The sequence below is a fragment of the Malaya genurostris genome, chromosome 3, assembly GCF_030247185.1.
Source record: "Malaya genurostris strain Urasoe2022 chromosome 3, Malgen_1.1, whole genome shotgun sequence".
NCBI classification, from domain to species: domain Eukaryota; kingdom Metazoa; phylum Arthropoda; class Insecta; order Diptera; family Culicidae; genus Malaya; species Malaya genurostris.
This window is the reverse complement of record NC_080572.1, coordinates 36,949,003-36,972,414: the sequence shown is the minus strand read 5'-3', so window position 1 is coordinate 36,972,414 and position 23,412 is coordinate 36,949,003. Positions and strand designations below refer to the sequence as shown.

Genomic DNA, 23,412 nt, shown 5'->3' with positions numbered 1-23,412 from the left:
CGCATTCGAAACAAATGAACGGAGACGAGGCATTTTCGTTTTTCACTTCGGCACCTAACTCACTGCCCCCAAACAGAAATAAAATTTTTATAAGATGTTTGGAAGGGTTTGTATTGGAGATGATTCTCCCAAAATTTTAACCCTTTAACTGCGATATTTGTAAAGTTTGGGTGGTTCTTCTGATTTTACTTTTATTAAAATTTTTCAAAAGTCTCTTTAGCAAAAAAATTGAAAAAAATCAGGAATATTGTAGGAGTTATGAGGAGGAGTTATGGAAAGAAACCTTTCTGATTTTTTTTCAGAATTTTTCAAAATGTATTTTATATGAAAAAAAAATTTCAAAATTTTCGAAATTTTTTTATTCGCGCTTACAATTTTGGCACCACTCTTTATTTTACATCAAAAATAAATTATTTATGTTTTTTTCTTCAGATGTGGTGTAATAACAGACTTAAAAAATCATTCGAAAAACCATGCTTCTCCATTAAATTATCGTCCGATGGAGACGCATAGTATTTAGTTCTAAAATCATATATCACATACCCTTAGAATTAAATACCATGCGTTTCCATCCACTTGAGTAATGGGGCGTGGCGACGATATAGTGGTGGTTGATTGATTCGTGTATTCATTCACTCATGTCACAAGAAAAGTAATACGTGACCACGAGAAATTCACCAACGGTGTATAAACCACAGTTTTCAACAGCTGCTTGAAGATCTACCCATCATACGTACAGGTGAAATTGGATGTGAGAGAAATACTCCATGAAACAACAGAAAAAGACCACTAAGTGCAAGTAAATTCGATGAACTATATTTGCGAAAGTGTTTGAAGTTCGATTTTTATACATAACTTAGTTTCGCATTCATTTATATTTCGATTATAGAAATAAAACAATAAGATTTTCCGAAACTGTTTAATGAAGGGGTCCTCTTCAGGAAATAACAAAAAAATGAAAATATTGAGTTCAGGAGAAAATGTTGTTTGTATAGAAAATCGACGATGCGAATGAATACGATCTTTTTGGGTCTTCGGGACTTGCTGCAGGCTCTTCGACATAATTTCTATCGAGTTTTATTGTATTTCTTAGGACTGCTAACAGCCAACCTTGAAACCTCTATACTATCCCGCAAGACATTGAAATTAAAACTGTCATAATTTTCTACTCGATTTTCACGAGGCTTCCTACACCACCTCATGAAAAACTGCATCTGACCATATAATTACCTCCCTCATATTTCACTGTGCATCTGTGGATTAAGCCGTTTGATTTAAATTGTGTTAAAGAGCAATTTCAGACAATTTGGCTATTCATACCATGTGATAAAGAACGTCGCCGATAGTTTGCCCTAAAACTAATAGCTGAATAGTTTTTTTTATTTCGCTTGGTTTTAGATTCTTGCTGACTTCGCACAGGATAATGGTGTCTTGTGAACAGAGATGCCAGATATTTTCATAGGAAATCTGTATTACTCTCTATAAAAAAATCTGTATTTATCTGTATTCACTAATAAAATAAATTTCAACAATAAAATGATGTTGAAAGATGTTATTCCAACACATTATGGCTGTAGAACGGTAAATTCAATGAGACCAAGACTTTGCTTCTCGTCACTGCAATATAATACTAATAGATTGCTCATACGAAAAAGTTTTTTTTACTTCTTCTTTAATTCGTATTTAATTTAGAAAATCTGTATCAAATCTGTATTCTGTATGCGTATGTAAAAATCTGTATAATACAGATAAATCTGTATAAATGGCATCTCTGCTTGTGAATACCTTTGTCTGCAAACGAACGATAGTTTCAATATTCCTTAGAGCTTTCACTAAATATATAAAATATAAGTGATTAAAGTTAACTACTGTGTGTTTATATTGATGTGAATACAAAAAATGTTAGAAAAATTACTTATTAGTTCACTATATAAAAAACCAAATATTTGTCAATTCATTAGTTCTAATTCATGTTTCCCTCGATCCTTATGAATTACAACCATCCGCTGGCTCACATATTCAATAATGCATTACCTACATCATTGCTTGGTGAATCGGGGGCGTGCGGGCGTGTGTAAAAAACATAAGGAATGAAATTCTTTTATCATTATTAATTACATCTATACTTAAGCCCTGAACTCAAGTTGTAGATGAAAACGCATGTTATTTAGTTCTGAAAGTGACTGGTGTACGATTTTGGAACTAAATACCATGCGTCTCCATCAGATGATAATTTCAGGAATCAGGAATCAGAACAAATTGGCTCAAATGGCACGTTCCCCTTGATATTTGGAGATTTGTGCCTTGCCATCAATTTGTTTTTAGCATCATTTTCCCGATATATAAGAGGGAAGGATTGAAAGGAAATGGTAAGGGTTGGACTAGGAGGATGGGAAAAATTGACGACACAAAAACACATAAAAGCAGAAGTAAATTCTGCACCCCTAAGGGATGCTGAACAATCTGCTGAGGATCACATTTAGTGGAAGCAGAAGGAAATTCTGAACCTCTACGAGGTCCCGAACAGTCTGCTGTTAATAAAACCTCCAACCCCCGAGAGGATTTAGAGATCTTACAAAAGCGACACCATTCTGCACTCCCGGAAGAATGCAGAACGACTCGCAGTATGTACGAGCAGAAGTAAATGCGGTACCCCCCAGAGGATGCCAAACAATCTGCCAAACCCTATTTAAGGTGAATACAGAAGGGATTCATTCACTCCAGGAAGAACGATGAACCCTTCTGACTATAGCTCCTTACCACATTGGGTGAGAAACGAGAGAATATCTTTCAATTTTAGCTCCGCATACACAGACTCAACCATGTATGGAGAACCAAAAACCCGGATACGTAGCTGCGTCAATGCGGGACAGTTACATATCAGATGATATGAAGTACCATAATCTCATTCACACAAATCACACGAATAATACTCAGCACGTTGAATAGTAGCCATGTGATAATTGAGTTTGCAATGTCCAGTCAGAGCTCTGACCAGAATACTTCAGTGATACTTGGAGAAATGCAGTAGACACTTTGACATTTTCAGATTTAAATCTGGTAGAAATGCTTTTGTCTGAGCGCAAGTTTGCAAGCTGCGCCAGTAGCCGGCATGTTTGGATGCAGCCCAAGAACGTATCTTGTGCTTTATCCAACTAGTTGAAAGTGGTAAAGCTGGTTCAGGACCAACGAAATCATTCGTTGCACCAGCTCTAGCCAACTCATCAGCCCATTCATTTCCAGTAATACCAGAATGGCCGGGTCCCCATATGAAGTAAACAGCATTTGAAATGCTGAGGTCTTCAATTTGAGTTCGACATGCGATCACTAGATTCGACCGTGAGTCATTCGAACTGAGTGCTTTTAAGGCTGCCTGACTGTCGGAACAAAAATAAATACGTTTACCACAGATCCTCTGCTGAAGTGCCGATTGTACTCCACACAGAATTGCGTAGATTTCTGCTTGAAACACAGTACAGTATCTACCAAGTGAATGAGACTGCTCCAGCCTATTTCACGACAGTAGATACCAGCACCAGCACGACCATTCAACAGAGAACCGTCCGTAAAACAAACTATGTGTTCATCAAGTTGTCGTTCCAGACAACCAGACAATCATTCCTAACGAAGAGGATAGCTCACATTGAATGTTTTAAAAGGAAAACTGCATGTGAGAGTTAGGTCACTAGGAGCGAGTAAATACTCATCCCACGGAACCATTTGAGACCACAAGCGAGTGTGACTGGTAGCATATTCTAATGGGTTACTGTTCCAAAGCCCTGTAACCCTAAGACGGTATGCACAAGATAATGCTTCTTGTTTTAGGAACACATGTAGTGGTTTAATGCACAGTAGCGCCTCTAGAGCAGCAGTAGGAGTTGTCGTGAATGCTCCTGTCATCGCCATTAGGACCATCCTTTGGAGATGATTTAGCTTTGACTGAACTGTCGCGACTTCTCCTTTCTGCCACCATACAAGACATCCATATGCTAAAATTGGTCTAACGATAGTTGTGTAGATCCAATGAATATATCTGGGTTTGAGTCCCCATGATTTTCCAAAAGCTCGTCTGCATTGGCCGAAAGCCATGCAAGCTCTTTTAATCCTGAAATCAATGTGAGCAGACCAATTCAGTTTTGAGTCAAGAATAACCCCGACGTATTTAACTTGATCGACCACAGTGACCCCTGAACCAAAGAACTGCAACGGACGAGCTCCTGTAATTATCCTACGATGAGTGAAAAGCACCATTGATGTTTTGCCCGGATTTACAGATAATCCAAACCTGACAACACCATTGTTCAACAGATCGCAGGGCTTGCTGCATTAAATCAAAGAGAGTGTTAATGCTTATACCGGTCATCAATATATGATAATCGTCGGCAAAACCATAAGTCGGAAATCCAAGGTTATTAAGTTTCCTTAACAAACTATCAGCGACTAGGTTCCATAAAAGTGGGGATAGTACACCACCTTGAGGACACCCACAGACACTCAGCTTTCTAATCTCTGGCCTGCCGAAGCGATGATCAAAGAAGTTGATTGCTAAGCATTGCGTGTATCCAGTAAGGGAAAAGCCCAAGATATTCCGTTCACGACTGCAATGTTTAACCTCCTGCAGCCATTCAGCCATCGGCACGGAAATACACCTTGACTTAGGAGTTCCTATTTTTGTGGCCTTTTACGACATGGAATAGGAAACCAGTGGATCAATTCTTGGTAAAAAATAATTCCGCCGGATGCCACACGGCTTACCTGTTTGGTGGACTTATACCACCGGTACAGGTGGACCGTAGCGTTATTCTTAGCAGTTGGGAAACCGCTACCGACACTACACGGCTATCTAGGCTGCTCAGAGAGGGAAGTTAACATTGATGGTCAACTTCCATGGATGGCCGAGCAGCCGGACCAAGACTTTGCTTCTCGTCACTGCAATATAATACTAATAGATTGCTCATACGAAAAAGTTTTTTTTACTTCTTCTTTAATTCGTATTTAATTTAGAAAATCTGTATCAAATCTGTATTCTGTATGCGTATGTAAAAATCTGTATAATACAGATAAATCTGTATAAATGGCATCTCTGCTTGTGAATACCTTTGTCTGCAAACGAACGATAGTTTCAATATTCCTTAGAGCTTTCACTAAATATATAAAATATAAGTGATTAAAGTTAACTACTGTGTGTTTATATTGATGTGAATACAAAAAATGTTAGAAAAATTACTTATTAGTTCACTATATAAAAAACCAAATATTTGTCAATTCATTAGTTCTAATTCATGTTTCCCTCGATCCTTATGAATTACAACCATCCGCTGGCTCACATATTCAATAATGCATTACCTACATCATTGCTTGGTGAATCGGGGGCGTGCGGGCGTGTGTAAAAAACATAAGGAATGAAATTCTTTTATCATTATTAATTACATCTATACTTAAGCCCTGAACTCAAGTTGTAGATGAAAACGCATGTTATTTAGTTCTGAAAGTGACTGGTGTACGATTTTGGAACTAAATACCATGCGTCTCCATCAGATGATAATTTACAAATGGTATATTTTGTTTAAAGTCTGATATTATATCCGTCCACAATCTGGAAAAAATACAGCGTAATATATTCATAAACAATTTATTTTCGATGTAAAATTTAGAGTGGTACCAAAATTGTAAGCGCAAATAAAAAAATTTCGAAAATTTTGAACATTTTTTTTCACCTGAAATACATTTTGAAAAAATCAGAAATGTTTTCCATAACTCCTAGAATATTCCTGATTTTTTTCAATTTTTTTGCTAAAGAGGTTTTTGAAAAATTTGAATAAAATGAAAATCAGAAGAACCACCCTAACTTCGCAAATATGGCAGTAAAAGGGTTAAAATTTTGGAAAAATCATCTGCAATACAAACCCTTTCGAACATCTAATATTAATTTAATTTTTGTTTGGGGGCAATTTTTATATGCAGAACAGAAAGTAAACAAAGCTACGAAATGACAACAAATTTGTTCGATTCATTCATCGAATCTAAAAAAAAAACACAGAGCTCTACCAGAAAGTTAGGAAAAAGTGGTGGATAACGATGGACAAACGCCTGATATTAATTTCAACAACTATCATGAATATTGCATAACAATTATATGATAAACACACATTTCAATAAATTTCAGCACGGTTCTATGGCGCATTGATATTTTTTATCGTGTTCCATTTGATAGTTCTTGATTAATAATTGAAATGCAAAAGGTTCTAAGCAACAGGCTGATTCAAAATGGATTATGCAAACGAACATCAAATGACCTTAATGATGAAAAGCTGTGTTTTAAATATGTCATCGTAGCACAATTTTAACTACCACTTAATTTCTTCCGTCGATTTTCCAAAATAAAATTCATCCTTTTAATTTTGATGTCCAATAGGACTTTACTGAATGTTTGTCTTCGATTATATCAAATTTAAGACAGCAAAATACTAAACAGGAAGCTATTTGCTTGACAGATCAAATCTCAGAAAATTATTTCATTTATAATTTAAACAAATTAATTTAAATATTCCACATGAAAAAAAATCTAACCTGTTTGCTTTCGAAAAGACCTACAAATTGATAATGTTAATTTTACTTGTTGACACTGCACTGAAATCTGAAAACTTTTAATTTTATTTACAAACATTGATTACATAACTTATCGTAAATATCTAAATAAAGTTCAGAATTTGATAAAAGGTCAACTTTTCATACAGTTCTGAAGTTTTACTAATTTCGTAGGTTTGTTCAAGGATGTTACTAGCTATTTCCGCAATTGATACTCGATTCATATGTTCCTGTATTCAATAAAACAAGTAAAATATAGGCAGCACTGTGTTGTTTTGAGTTCTGCGTTTGAAAGACAATATTCTTATAGCATTCAACTCATGTAAATTCATCTACATTAGTTATATCAAACCAGTTGATTATTGATTTGAGGAGGAAATAGAGAATTCAACTTGTTAGTTGTTTTAGTTTTAGACATTTAGTTGCATGAGTTGCAGTGATTAAGGTTACTCGAAAAATTGCTACGGAGACTCTGCTTCAAACAATGATTTGTCGGTGCTGAGTTTAAACGTGCTCGTACTGACACTGAAAATGTGGTAATTACACAGGAAACCGGGAAAAAAGTCCATCAAACCCGTAAATCAAATCTGCGTGGGATAGCCGAGCGTGACTCGAAAAACTCGTCACTCGTACCCGACAAACATTTTTTTTTCTGAACCCGAACCCGACCAGTAACCATTTCTACTCAGGCGTTATACAAAGGTTATTGTAGTTGGTCCCTACTCAGCTCCGATACGAGATTCTAAGCTGTAGTTTATGATTTGATTTTTATAAGATGTTCCTATGTTACTTGCTGACTGACTTTCACAATTGGATAGAAGCTAGAAGCCGTCAGTCTAATGCGTTTATACTAAGCACATCCTCATTCATTCATCCTGTTGAATTTGATTGCTCAATACTGCAATAAAGTACATACATATTTCCGCGCCTATCTGTCTATATACCGCCTTACACCAAATGCTCCTCGAGTTGACTACCGACAGGCGCGGTCCCATCAAGATCATAAAGTACCGGAAGCGCTCCACCGGATGGTCATTTCCGTTTTTCCAAAGCACTAACGCCGAAGGCATCGACGGCGGTGATTTACTATGCATCTGAGTGTATTTATGTAGCTATGTGTGTCTTGTTTAGTTCTCGCTATATTCCAATGTAAGTGCTTTTACACCTCACCCCATCCCAATTCCTCTCATAACCTAACGAATCCCATACTCAAATCAAATACGAGTGAAAAAGTAACGAAACCTAGATTGAACTTGTTGACGCGAAAATAGTTTGTGCGAGAAAATACTTTGACGGATGGGAGGAAATATGTCGAAAACTCACCCCTTCTATTCGCAAACCCCACCGTTCCAATATGATTTTCCAGCAATGTATTCAAAAGTTACCTTACACACTGTGAAACTTAACATGGGTTTGATAATTTAAAACTTTTTCGACTAAGTAAAAGTGGAAAACTGCAAAAGTTATACAGAAATTGAATTACACGCATTTCAGTTTGCCAAAACATTGAATTGTTTCAACAAAGATATGCAACGAAAAGCGTCGAAAATAAGTTGCCTGATGAAGTTCCATCCGCAGGACATGTAAATCACATTGAAGATCTAAACGAACATGACATGATTGGACCACAGTGCGGTTTATATTTTCAACGATCTATCCATAAATAAAGGTATGTCACTTCCATCATATCTGTCGATCGAATGGAATAATAAATCACCAACTTTCAGTTGCGTTTTAGTTTTTTTTGCATATCTGCTAGGCAGATGACATGACTTCATACGAGAGGCGATTGGTACGTCAATTTTTCACTTGACACCGCACCCATACAGATCCCATATTGAATCTGGCTGTCACCACGTAGTTAGCCTCTGTTTTTGCGAGGCTTCAGATACTGGCATTTTAAGCTTTTATGTAAAGCGTAAACTGTTTAATGATTCTACAGAAGTTTTCCATTATTTAATACTTTAAAAAATAAAACTTACTTCTTAATAGCTTCTATAAAATGTATTTCAATCATACATGAAAAATTGCGATGAATAATCAAAACAAATCAGCATCAATGAAAAGCGTTCTAAAACTCTCCCGAAAAAATTAAAGGTAGGTATTCAAAGTCGAAACCACAATCGCTTCATCATCGAAAGGCATTGGTCACCGCGTCATCGCAAAAAGGTCGATGGCAAATCTCATTTATCATCGTCCGAAATCAATAATTTATTTTTATCCTAAAAAGCTACAAAACCTGTCAGAATCAATTTGGGAATACAGCAATGAGAAATTGGTCGAAGGTGACTGCAAATGTGAACTACCAACTAAACAATGTAATTCTTTGTCGCACTGAACTAGGGTGAGCAATTTATACAGCTAGTCATTTATGAAAATAATAGTGCAAACTTATTGACCGGGAAAATATTTCCCGATTTGAAACTTGCAATTTTACATCTAGTGCAATTTATATTACATAACTTAGTTAGCACTAAAATTTTGTATTTTCTGTTCATTGCAGAACCAAAATTCCGTTTAATCTTTCCTTAAAAACTCTATAACGAAGAAACCTTCACCGTAGCCATAGTGTATGAAGACGTCTATTTGTAAAAATACTGTCATTTTGGAAATAATAAAGAATAAAGAAGACCTCACCTCTTCTACACTTTTGGACTGTGGGCCATCCTGCGAATTATTGTTGCTTTCAGTTAAAATTTGACAGTCGAGCAATTATTTCCATGCTTCCGAACAGGACAGGACTGTTTTTGACAGTTCATTACTTATTTTCCGATACTGGAAAAAAATCTTGAAAAAAATTCTAATTTCAGATCTTTAATAAAAATGTCTCTGTGTAATTTCTTTTTATACAATCAGTCAAAGAAAATTCCCCGAAGTTTTTCTTATGTACTCTGTATTGCATTTATTAAACCACTTTATATCATTTTATTTTCAGTGTAAAATAAACTCAAATAACTTTCCTCCCGTCAAGCTTTAAGCCGCAGTTTTAGTTAAATTCAACTATTCGATAAAAAAAACTGCTCGGCTGTCGAATTTAAACTAAAATTTAAAATATACGCAATGTAGCCCACAGCCTTAGGGCATATTTCGGAGTGAAAAAAATATTTTCAAAATAAATAAATCACTGATAATTTTTGGTTGATATAGTGACAATAACAGTTCTAGTTTGATTCAAGCAATGTTTTTTCAACAATTTAATTTGGTTTGGAATAACCATACTCAAGTTTAAAACAAGCATATGTTGTTTAAATCTGTGATATCTCGGATTGAAACAACTATATGTTTGATTTGAAGGGCAACAAACCGTTTTGTTGTTTCAAACAATCGGGATTTTTCTACGTGTAGTTTTAGATGCATAATTTATTTGACAATAGAACTATTCGAATAAATAAATAACTGAAATGGCATGTTCCAGTATCAGTTCTATTATAGGTCTCCCATATAAAACTTCCAGCTACTGAATATGCTCTTCGAAAGAAACGAAAGTTACACATGACGTGAATGCAAGCATGCGGTGCATCTGACTACACGCGGATAAATGAACCTTGTTTATAATAACAAAACAGTCAGTAAATTATTAAACTTGATTTACGTTAACTTCAAAGTAGAATATAATTTTTTTGAACCAATTTTTCCCCTGAACATCAACAATGATATCTGATCTAGGCTAACAAAAAGTAAATTATTCCGGTTGATTCTATATATGAAACAAATTGACTACCTATTATGTATATGTCAACAAAAGTTGATATAATTAGCAATGTGTTTGTTGATTAAGTAGTGTTTATATCAAGAAAAATTTTATTGATTTTATCTATGATCTTATTTGTGTAATTTAATTTAGTGTATTTTTTTAATTAAATATCCATGGGAGAGAAAAATATTTGAATTAAGCGTTTCAATTTTATTTCTTATAAACCAAAGAGTTTTTCTCTCCCATGGATAATCAAAAAAATTTGCACACGTTTTAAAAGAGAATATTTATCTGCTTCTTTCGTTTGCTTGTTTTTTTAACAATTCAAGTGTAAGTATGTGTAATGAATAATATTACTAAAAGCTGCATAACATTAGATTAAACGTTTTTTACAAAATTTTGAATTTGAATTAAGCGTTTCAATTTTATTTCTTATAAACCAAAGAGTTTTTCTCTCCCATGGATAATCAAAAAAATTTGCACACGTTTTAAAAGAGAATTTTTATCTGCTTCTTTCGTTTGCTTGTTTTTTTTAACAATTCAAGTGTAAGTATGTGTAATGAATAATATTACTAAAAGCTGCATAACATTAGATTAAACGTTTTTTACAAAACAAATTTCATGCAGGAAATTTATATTGACAGGACTAATGGAGCACCGAATCATTGAATATTATAATAGAAATTTTACAAGGGCTTGATTATGGTATGTGAATAATTCGATAGTCCCACGATACCAGGGCCTAGCTGCAAATGAGAGCCTCTCCTTGTTTACTTCCTGTTTCGCTGATTACGGAGCTGTAATAGAAATTTCTTCAAAGTTTCTAATATCAATCGAAAGCTTAGGCCCTTTCATCGTGGGACGATCGAAATATTTGGGAATTTAAAAAAACTAAAATGGTATGTTGAAGGCGTTTGAGATTCTGAAAATGTATGTATGTATGTATGTATGTATGTATGTATGTATGTATGTATGTATGTATGTATGTATGTATGTATGTATGTATGTATGTATGTATGTATGTATGTATGTATGTATGTATGTGTAAAGCCACCATCAGTTCAAGGCATTACCATTTAAAAACCCTTTAACTTAAACAACTAAAATGGTATGGTAATTTGAAGGGGAAAAAACTTGTTTTTACCCCCAAATTTATGCTAGGTGCACATAACCATTTTCTTAAGTTTACGTTTCGTCTTCGACTCATCAGTGCGTCAGCAGATTATGCTGACGCAAACCCCCGGATCAACATAATCCGCTGAGCAGACGTAAAGTTAATGCTATTTGCAAGACACTTTTTTATTACACAAAGGAGTGTAAAGTCTAAACTGACGTCGCGAACGAAACAAGTTTCGGCTTACTGGCCGTACAGATTGTGTTAATTTGAAGGGGAAAAAGCTTGTTTTTACCCCCAAATTTATGCTAGGTGCACATAACCATTTTCTTTAGTTTACGTTTCGTCTTCGACTCATCAGTCAGTAATAAAAAAATAAATAAAATAAAATAAAATGGTATGTTGAAGGCGTCTGAGATTCTGAAATTATATGTATGTATGTATGTATGTATGTATGTATGTATGTATGTATGTATGTATGTATGTATGTATGTATGAATGTATGTATGTATGTATGTATGTGTGAAGCCACAATCAGTTCAAGGCATTACCAGTGTATGCGGGAAGACTTACAGTAGATCCGAATTTTATTATCAGATAGCTATCATATAACTGCTGTTAAGAAGGTCTAAATGGGTTTTGTGGACCCGGCGCCTTCCAACAAGAACACCCATATAATAAAGAATTTCACTATACCAGCTTAAACCCGCCTGATGGTTTGTTTGTTAGAAGAGTGCGTCTTACTCATTTCAGACCTTCAGGGAGAAACACAAAGCTTCCCCCACGTGACTCAGGTTGGTAATCCACTCATTCATCCAGTAATTCACTTGTAAGGTACCCTGATACACTACCTGCCCCTCCCCGTTGTCGATATTGTTGATATAATTGAGCATAATACAATATAATATAATAGAATATTATATAATATAATATAATATAATATAATATTATATTATATTATATGATATAATAAAATACAAAACAATATAATATGATATAATTCAATAAACATAATGCAATATAATAGAACATAATATAATACAATACAGTATACTACAATATAATATAATATAATTCAATATAACATGATATAATATAATATAACTAAAGAGAACAGGCATCCAATCTTGTACAAACTTTTTTAAAATGCTTTGTAAAGCATACAGGTGAAAATTCGTGAAAAATCACCGTTGCACACATCTTTGCACGCAATAATGTCTGTTGTATATCTGTTCTCTGTGATATAACATGATATAAAACAATAACTTATTATATATTTTAACACAATATAATATAATACAATATATTCTAACAATATACTATAATATAAGACGATAATATATGAAATAATATGCTACGATACAATATATAACAGTTGATGTCGCAGTGTAAGTTATGCTCTTCTTTCGTCGCAGTACTGCAAAAAATATGTTTCTTTTTTAATAATAATAATAATAATAATAATAATAATAATAATAATAATAATAATAATAATAATAATAATAATAATAATAATAATAATAATAATAATATAACAATAATAACAGAACCACATGTTGCGATATACTATGATAAATATTGCACTTTAGGATGGGCTTCAACCTATAAGCCATTTCGCACCCTCTCATTCTGCTACTAACGCAGAAGGCGATAGCACGCAGTCGATGCCGTTCTATTGACCAACTGTCATCATAGACGCTCGGTGAGGCATCAGATGGGAACTTGTGAGGACTTAGTTATCTCACCATTTGACGACCTTGAAGGCGTTTGAGATTCTGAAAATGGATATAGATCGAAATCAAAGTATTTCAAATTAAAGTCAATTAGTTTGAAAAAATCATTTCATTTTTTAAAATGTATGGTTTTAACAAACAAAAGTGTAGGTTGAAATAATTGAACATTTAAAGCTAATCAACTTAAATGGTTGTAAATTCAATGCGCATAAAATATTAAATTCATCGAAAATTCGTTCATTTAAAACTGATTTTTCAAATTAGTTTACTGTGAAATTGTTTATCAAGAATTTGACAGGAACGCAAAAGTGAAATATTTGCTATGCTTATCAAACTATTGATACGCAATCGATATGAGAGATCCCACAATCGATTTTTCAACGGCAAGACGACCGCGAGCACTATGAGACTCATCGTATGTGTCGACTGCATGCAACCTAAGGCAATACGCAAACAACGATACAGAACTCTTTCCAGTTTAATGAAATGGGTGTTCGCGGCGGATCGGAAGCAGAAGCATTCATATTCCATTACGGACAATGTCGTTGTTTGGTACAGCCTAATCAGGTCTCCTGGGTGGGCACCCCACCAAGTTCCGGTTATTGTGGAAGAAAATTGATCCTCTGCTGGCATACCTAATGTGACATCCCCAGGTGCCTTTGGAGTCGAACCAGATCCCGAGATATTTAAATGTGAAGACCTGAGCTATGGTTCCACCCACTGGTTGAAGCTGTAATTGTGCTGGTTCTCGCTTCCTTGAAAATACAACCAGCTCAGTTTTCTTCGTAGAGAACTCGATACCCATTTGAAGAGACCATGTCGACAAGTTGTCGAGGGTATCTTCCAATGTCCTTAGAGATCTGCTGCTTTGGGTCCTATAATAGACATAACGCTGTCGTCGGCAAGTTGTCTTAGCGTGCAAGATGTGTTGATACATTCATCAATGTTGTTTACGTAAAAGTTGTATAAAAGGGGGCTTAAGCATGAGCCCTGAGGAAGACCCATGTAACTGAATCGTATTGTCGACAAATCACCATGCGCGAAATACATGCATTTCTCGGACAATAGATTATACAAAAAGTTATTCAGAATTGGTGAAAGACCATGCAGATGCAATTTCTCAGATAGGATGTTTATGGAAACTGAGTCAAAAGCCCCCTTGATGTCTAGGAAAACTGACGCCATTTGTTCTTTACGAACAAATGCCATTTGAATTTCGGTTGAGAGCAACGCAAGACAATCGTTCGTTCCTTTGTCTCTGCGAAAGCCGAATTGTGTATCTGAAAGTAAGCCATTAGTCTCGACCCAATTGTCTAGACGAAACAAAATCATTTTTTTCGAATAATTTCCGGATACAGGAAAGCATAGCAATCGGCCGATACGAATTGTAATCGGGGGCTGGTTTCCATGGTTTTAGAATGGCAATATTTCTTACTTGTCTCCAGTCATGTGGGACAATATTATCCTCAAGAAGCTTTTTAAATAAATTCAATAAACGTCTTTTGGCAGAGTCAGGCAAATTTTTCAACAAGTTGAATTTGATTTTGTCTAATCCCGGAGCTTTATTGTTACACGATAAGAGCGCTAGTGAGAACTCTACCATCGAAAACGGTGTTTCGTTTGTATTTGACGTCGCGACGCGGGAGATCCTTTGGTCTGGAGCAGAGTCTGGGCATACTTTTTTAGCGGAATCGAATATCCAGCGGTCAGAATATTCCTCGTTCGTGGTGTTTTTGTTACGCATTTGTCTGGCTTTGTTCCAAAGGGGAGGACGGATGTTAGTTCTCGCGCCGGGTACACGTTTCGTCTGAGCTTAAATCGCAGAGTCGAGATTCAAGCCAAACAAAAATGTGTACTCTTCCTCCGGATGAAGTTCTTGTTTTGTTTCTAGTTTCTCAGATATCGAATTTGCGTAATATTTCCAATCAATATTTCGTGTGAGGTCATACGAAACATTGATTGTCTCCGATGGTCCTAATTCGCAGGCGATTGAAATTACGATAGGTAGATGATCGCTACCGTGGGGATCAGGGATGACCTTCCACTTGCAACCCAACCGTAGCGATTTCGAGCAAAGGGATAAATCCAGCGCATCTGGTCTGGTGGTGCAGGAATTCATGTCATTTCTCTCATATTCAAGATTGTCATATTGAAGTTGTCGCAAATATCATGGATCATAGCCGATCTGTTATCGTCGTGAAGACAGCCTCATCTGCACCGTGTGAGTTAAAATCTCCTAAAACCAATGTCTGTGCGGGAAGGAGCTCTGTGATATCACTGAGCCACCAATGCCCAACCGAAGCTCTTGGGGAAATATGGAAGTAATGCAAAGATCCTTGCCTTTGATTGTAACATGACATGCGACAACTTCAATACCTGGTATCGATGAGAGGTTAATTCTATAGAAATGATAGCACTTTTTGATCCTCAAGAGTACTCCTCCATAGCGATCATCTCGATCCAGGCGAATAATGTTAAAATCGTGGAAGTTTAAGGGTATTTCAGAAGATAGCCAAGTTTCGCACAATGCAAATGCCTCACATTTTAGATTGCTTACTAATAGTATGAAGGGGTGATATTTCTGCAATGCCACTGAATAACAACGATTGTATCCGTGACCTCGGTGGCTGACTTAGCCATCGAAGGATACGATCGCTAAAAGAAGGGGCCATTTTGCAGTCAACTGCTTCAAAAATGTTTTAACTGTAGGAATAAAAGCCATTATTAGACTTTTAAGAGGTTCTGAAATATTGAAGGCAGTCATCATCCAGTTCACGATATCAGAGGATTTAACAAACCCAGTGTTTGGTAAATTTTCTGATTGATCTTTAGGGACTTTCGGGGGTTTTGAAGTCCCAGGAAGTGGTGGAAATTCTTGCACGGAACATAATTTTCCAAGATATGGAGCTTTTTTCTCCGGTTTTTTGCCATCACTTCCAGTTGTTTGAACCCTTACTAGGGAGCATACTAGAGGATTTATTTCTTCTCTTTCTGAAGCTATGAGGGACCGCCGAAGATGTTCCTTCAAGAAGATCATCAGCATCGCTCTCGTCAGTTGACAAACAAGCGAAAAGATTTACTGGAGGCGTATCACGTAGCACAGCAAAAGAATGCTTGGAATGTTACTTGAGTGAACGTCTCATCTTGTCTTTGCGCAGTTGGTACGCGGGGCATGCCGAGAGGTCATGCGGCCCCTCCTCACAGTAGAGACACTTTTCAATGTCTCCACTGCAGGAGTTATCCGCATGACTCCCTCCACACTTAATACACCGGCATTTATTGAATTGTTTGCAATTGGTGCAGTTCATGACCCGCGGTACAAAAATGCGAACGGGTAAACGAACTCGGTCCAGGAGGACGTAATTAGTAATTTCCTTGCACGGAACATAATTTTCCAAGATATGGAGCTTTTTTCTCCGGTTTTTTGCCATCACTTCCAGTTGTTTGAACCCTTACTAGGGAGCATACTAGAGGATTTATTTCTTCTCTTTCTGAAGCTATGAGGGACCGCCGAAGATGTTCCTTCAAGAAGATCATCAGCATCGCTCTCGTCAGTTGACAAACAAGCGAAAAGATTTACTGGAGGCGTATCACGTAGCACAGCAAAAGAATGCTTGGAATGTTACTTGAGTGAACGTCTCATCTTGTCTTTGCGCAGTTGGTACGCGGGGCATGCCGAGAGGTCATGCGGCCCCTCCTCACAGTAGAGACACTTTTCAATGTCTCCACTGCAGGAGTTATCCGCATGACTCCCTCCACACTTAATACACCGGCATTTATTGAATTGTTTGCAATTGGTGCAGTTCATGACCCGCGGTACAAAAATGCGAACGGGTAAACGAACTCGGTCCAGGAGGACGTAATTAGGCAAAGCCGAGCCAGCGAAAGTCGCCCGATACTAGTCTGATGGGATATAGGACTTAGTCCCATCCTCAGTGGTCGATACTGAGCGCAATTGCTTGGAGTCCAGTATCTTAACATTTTGAGTAGTCAATTTGAACGATCTCATTAGTCTGTTTTGCACTGGCTAACAAGATCCTAAGCTTGTCCGAGCGTACTTTTTCAATTTTTTGTACTGTATTATATCGCGAGGTCAGGTCCTTTGATAGTCTAAGGATGTTTAAATTTTTTTCATTGGCTTTGGTCCGGATGTAAACCGCATACGGTCGGGAGTGCAAGCCCATCGGGATAGCTTCTAATGCGAGATTTATTGCCATCAGAAGCATCCATTTGATCATCTGGGGGGAGGGCCAGGCAATTTTATACCGCTTGTCATGTCACGAACTTGTGTCCGTGCGGTCAAAATCGGTGTGCAAATAAAGTGGTATTAAACAACATCGGTAAATATTCCTTCCAGTAGAGTGCAAAAAACCTCCTTGAGGAAAAAGCACTATATATATAGTCTGCCTTGAGAACGGATTAATTCGAATTATCACTCGACCGCACTAATGCAGACACAGTTGAATATGGAATGACCTTGATAACGGAATAAATCAATTCAATACACGATTGAAGAAACGCGAATTTACGTCCGATCGGTCTGATAGTTACGTCATTTATTATCTTTTTTTGTAGTTTCAAACAACAATGACTTCAATATCGAACTAGATTTGCTATTTATCACTATTTCAATAAATCGTTCTGTGAAGCCCAAATTCTGCATCAGTTTCGATATCAAATTCATGTAAAACAGCTGTGCCATTTAACATGATTCAGGATTTTTTTCTAAGTCTGTCTATTCTTCTAACAAAAAATAATGAACGGAGCATTAGTGAAATTTGAATTAGAAGCCTCTAGAAATATCGACAATCTTTGACTTGTATGAAAACTACTGTTGGGCTGTTACTCAAATTCAAAAGGCTTATGGTAAAAACTTCCGATTCCGAAAATATAATCGATTAAGTGATATAACCGACAAACTAAGTTAAAAACTAGCAAAAAATAGTGTTATCATGAGACTTTTAAAATGCCATATATTCCAAAATGGATCTCACTCACTTTGCTCAGCGACGGTTTGACCGATTTCCAGAAACTTAGATTCAAATGAAAGGTCTCACGGTCTCATACGAAGTTCCTGAATTTCATCCGGATCCGACTTCCCGTTCCGGAGTTATAGGGTAAAGTGTGTTAAAAATTGTACTCCGTCACATAAACCGGTGACAAAAAACACGCAAAACTTTTTCTAAACTACACCAATCGGTAGCCATTATCAGTAGGCAATTAAACAAACTGATTTCGGCCATCCCGATATTCCCAATCTTATGGTCCTACCAAAAATTACAGCATATATTTATTTTTTTTATTCAAATTTAAACCGTCGTTTAGAGTACGATGGCAAAATCGTATAAAAACTTTGAAATAAAAAAAAAACTAGTAAAGTTTGTACGTCATGTTAGTTGGTGACCGCACGAAACGATTTCGATTATACCGGTTCTCGGATTTCGGTGCTGGAAGTATATATGATAGTGAGCCCACTTCGTTTTCTTAAGGATGACCTACGCGAGCAAAGCACTTTTTCATTATTATTATACTAGTTAATGCACAAAAAATCCCTTATTTTCTTTCAAAAATCGAAGAGAAACATTTTCAATAGAATACCACAGTATTAAATATATATCATTACACCACTAGGTGGATTAAAAAAAATTTTCTGTTTATGTTTAATAAAACAGAAAAAAATACTTCTACATGTTCATCTAGTTTACAATTTCGCACTTTTCGACATCTACAAACCATTGGTGATTTCATGTCCTCCCAACATTAAACGCAGATAACGCTATTAGTTTTATACCTAGCACAGAAAACGACCCCGTTCAAAGTCATTAAGGATGGCATGTTTTCGTACAGGCGGCGGTCAGTTTTTTTCATTTGGTTAACTCGTTTGCCGTTATCGACCGTCGTGAACGCGGTGTAAAGCAAATTGTCATACAGTTATTGAATGGTGATTGGTTGAATAGTTTCTATGAAATGCTTGGTTAATTTACGCATCGGAATGTAGTACCTGATTTGGACCGTCTTCTTGGAATAAAAAACGTGGTATTTTGAAAATTTGTGTAAAATTCATATGTTGTGTTTGATTAACTTTTGGTAGAAACAGTAAATTAAATTTTTTTTTTACATGAATTAATTCATTTAACCATGAGATCCATACATCAAGGTTTATGTTTTTTCCATCGTGCGGGAAGTGTGGAGGAGGTGTGTGTTTTTTTAGGGCATTTGAAGCCTACATCTTTAAATACAGGGTGATTTTTTAAGAGCTTGAGAACTTTTTTAAACAATGAAACGCATAAAATTTGCAAAATCTCATCGGTTCTTTATTTTAAACGTTAGATTGGTACATGACATTTACTTTTTGAAGATAATTTCATTTAAATGTTGACCGCGGCTGCGTCTTAGGTGGTCCATTCGGAAAGTCCAATTTTGGGCAACTTTTTCGAGCATTTCGGCCGGAATAGCCCGAATTTCTTCGGAAATGTTGTCTTCCAAAGCTGGAATAGTTACTGGCTTATTTCTGTAGACTTTAGACTTGACGTAGCCCCACAAAAAATAGTCTAAAGGCGTCAAATCGCATGATCTTGGTGGCCAACTTACCGGTCCATTTCTTGAGATGAATTGTTCTCCGAAGTTTTCCCTCAAAATGGCCATAGAATCGCGAGCTGTGTGGCATGTAGCGCCATCTTGTTGAAACCACATGTCAACCAAGTTCAGTTCTTCCATTTTTGGCAACAAAAAGTTTGTTAGCATCGAACGATAGCGATCGCCATTCACTGTAACGTTGCGTCCAACAGCATCTTTGAAAAAATACGGTCCAATGATTCCACCAGCGTACAAACCACACCAAACAGTGCATTTTTCGGGATGCATGGGCAGTTCTTGAACGGCTTCTGGTTGCTCTTCACTCCAAATGCGGCAATTTTGCTTATTTACGTAGCCATTCAACCAGAAATGAGCCTCATCGCTGAACAAAATTTGTCGATAAAAAAGCGGATTTTCCGAATGGACCACCTAAGACGCAGCCGCGGTCAACATTTAAATGAAATTATCTTCAAAAAGTAAATGTCATGTACCAATCTAACGTTTAAAATAAAGAACCGATGAGATTTTGCAAATTTTATGCGTTTTATTGTTTAAAAAAGTTCTCAAGCTCTTAAAAAATCACCCTGTATAAGTAATTTTGCAATCCATGTCGGTACTGACTTTAATGTAAACTATTATTTTAAAACCTTCTTTGCTATGAAAAATTGATGTAAACTCTTATTTCAATCCCCGTACCCTGTTTTATTTTGAAAGAATGGCCTTATTTTTTATCAATTCCACATTAGAAAAAAGCAAAGTCTTGGCATTACATTCCTTTGGTGGAATTTGGCCTTTCTGTTTCAACAGACTTCGCAGCCGATTCTTAGTGTACAGAATCATTGCATGGCTAGTACTATGGATCCTACTTACACTAAGAATCCTTCCAGGTCGGGGCTCGAACATACGACAATTGGCTTGTAAGACCAGCGTCCTATGCATTGAACCGCCAACCAAACACATTAGAGTTTTCGTTATTTTTAGCTGCGAATTTGTATCTGAGTTTCTTCATTTCAAAGCCGCATTTCTAATACAACTATAGACGACGCTGGACAAAACATGATTGTTTTAAATGCTTAAATGCAATGATCTTATAAATTCACTTAGCAAAATTTGAATTGAAAAATCGCCTTAATCCATTTCACTTCCAGTTTACTACCTTCCACACGCACACAAACATAGTTCCGCATCAGTGAATTCAAACTCTTGCCGGAAAAATCGAAATACAAGAACACGGGCGAATAATTTCCCCCAATAATTTAAATAAGTTTTGGTCGTCGTGTGCTCTCGGAGTTATGCGTTCCCGTTGCACGGACTTTGGCTGCTACGTCTCAAACTGATGTGAGATTATTTTTCCTACTGTCCGTAGACAACCATTTTCGCCCACTTTTTCGTTTCTTTTTTTCATTCAGGCTGTAAATGGGGGGAAACGACGGCAACCGAACAGAGACCAAACAAGCAAAACATACAAATATTCCACTAATGATTCGCTTCGTTTGATGACGAGGAAAAACGGCGAGGAAATGGTTGTACGTTAATGGCTCGCCTCCATTACGATTGATAGTAGCAAATGAGCGAAAATATTCAGCGCTTTAGGTTATTAGGGTGGAAAATGTGTGCGACTAGAAATGTTTCTGATATCACAGATGTGAAACACGGTTTCATTTATACATACTATCAGAGAAGGATAACCAAATAAGAAAACCTTTCCACTAAATTTGCATGTGTATCAATAAATGAGTAACCCGTGAGGTGAGTTTTCTTATGGCTCACGAAAAGCCAACAACGGAACGAAAATCCAAGGATGATGAGTTGAATCTACAAACGGGAGAGGGAGTTACTCCCATATACCTAATCCTTCAAGAGCGACTAGTGAAACGGTTTTCATTGAACAAAATTCGACGTTTCTTCCTAGAGGAAAGAAAAACTATAATAATCTAATTACATAGGGCTGTCCAGCAGCAACGGATCACTTAGAAGAGGAACGTTTTCTCACCTAGTAGTTGCCGTAGTACGAAGCAGTTTTTTTTTCTATTTACTCACTGAACAAATAATTTTTCAATACGAAAAATGTAATGATTTCTCGGCACTGACATTTTTTCCGTTTTCAGAATTTCGGTGCGGACACGGATAACATTCGAGAGAAAATCGATATGCTAGAACACAAATATTTTCGCCTCGTATCTACTTTCTCGAATTTAAATTGAAATTTTCACATCACTGGATACTCAAGAACTATAGCCGCCGCTGTTGGTCAACACTTTGTTAAAAAAAACTGTCACATTTTTCTACTACATGCATCGAAAAAGTCCTTTAAATGATCCGCTTCTGTCACTCAGGTCAGGGTGGCAAAAACATTTTCCTTTTTTGTGATTTTTGAGGTCAGAAGGGATGATTAGGATAGTTACTTCACAACGACTTGACTCGGGAAAAGGTTATGAAACAGCTCCGTCCAGCGTACAACTGAGAAAAGTTCTCCTGCGAGTGAACCGATTGAGGTGCGATTAGCTACACTCACTGTAACTCATAGATACCCTGCACTGGAAAACAAAATATACACGTTTGCGAGATTTTTTTCTGCTCTCACTTTTCCTACCAAAGTATAGGTGTTTGAATGAAAATGTAAAATTTATTACGCTAGACCACAAGTACCGAAATTACAGCCGCTCATTGATATTAACGTACCAAATGTTTGCAGATTACGTTTTAAATTAAATGGTATACATTTGTACTTACTGCTGAGGCAACCGAAATGCTTACATATGTACTATTTAAAGTATTTCACGAACTGAGCCAGCTTGTTACTGCACGTGAAACACACCTACTGAAAGTATAATATGTGACTAATAGTAACCTCGAAAAATCGTAGGACTGTCAGTCTGAGTTGTATACAGTGCTATCTCTCCTGCCTCCCACTACCAGTGAAGCTAGTATCTTTCCTGTGGAAACAACCCACCCAAATCATATAGACTGCACATACTCTTTGGCAGGACGTTTTCGAAGCGAACCCGTTCATATTAAGAGCAAATGCATAATTTATTTTCCAACGCTCTCCCAGATGCATACAAAATGCCTCACCCTCGAGCATACCTACACAATGCATTCAATATTACAAGCACAACACTCCCCTATCGTCCTGGTCGATACGATATCTCACAAGAAACAGTTTCGATAGTGTTCGTGCGATCCAAGCGTCCTGTTAATAGCGATGGAAAGGGAGAAAGAGTGTCTAGAGTTTAGAGAAAACAAAAACTTTTCCCGCGCGCTCAGTGAGTGTTTCGGTGTGGTGGAAAATCAGTGCACGTGAGCACCAGAGATGGTTGTCGACTGTAAAAGTGGGTTTATTACGAACCGTAAATCACTGGCGGCCATATTTTATTTTTCGGGAAAGTTATTCTCTTTAACTTTCGCCGCTTCACACGTTATCCTGCGAGATACCGGAGCGAGAGAAAATGAAGAAAACGAGAACTTATTGGGTCGCCCATGGAAAATGTCACTCGAAGAGGACCTCTAGTGGGCAATATCAATATAAAAACAAAGTCGCTAGGGTGGCCGTGGTAGAAATCTTCCGACTGCAAATGTGTTCCAAATATGGTTTTAGGATTTGTCTACCCAACAGATGAAATTGTCTATTTGGTAAGTCTTTATGATAAGTGCTGAAGATGGAGTGTACATTACTTTAATTGATCATAGAGTAGCACAAATCAATC

At 36.7% G+C, this 23,412-nt stretch overlaps 1 protein-coding gene across 5 annotated transcripts in view; it reads right to left on the bottom strand.

Annotated features, from left to right (window-relative positions):
• LOC131436968 (uncharacterized) overlaps nt 1-22,588 on the bottom strand; it is a 193,077-nt gene extending 170,489 nt beyond the window's left edge. For 2 of the 5 annotated variants that reach the window (XM_058605980.1, XM_058605982.1), the window contains exon 1: nt 21,699-22,186. The gene's annotated coding sequence lies outside the window, so the exon portion shown is untranslated. Of the gene's footprint in view, nt 1-9,225; nt 9,376-21,698; nt 22,187-22,438 lie in introns of those variants that run through there. The other 3 variants (XM_058605979.1, XM_058605978.1, XM_058605981.1) reach the window with 3 other exon arrangements.
• Between the last annotated feature and the right edge of the window lie 824 nt (nt 22,589-23,412).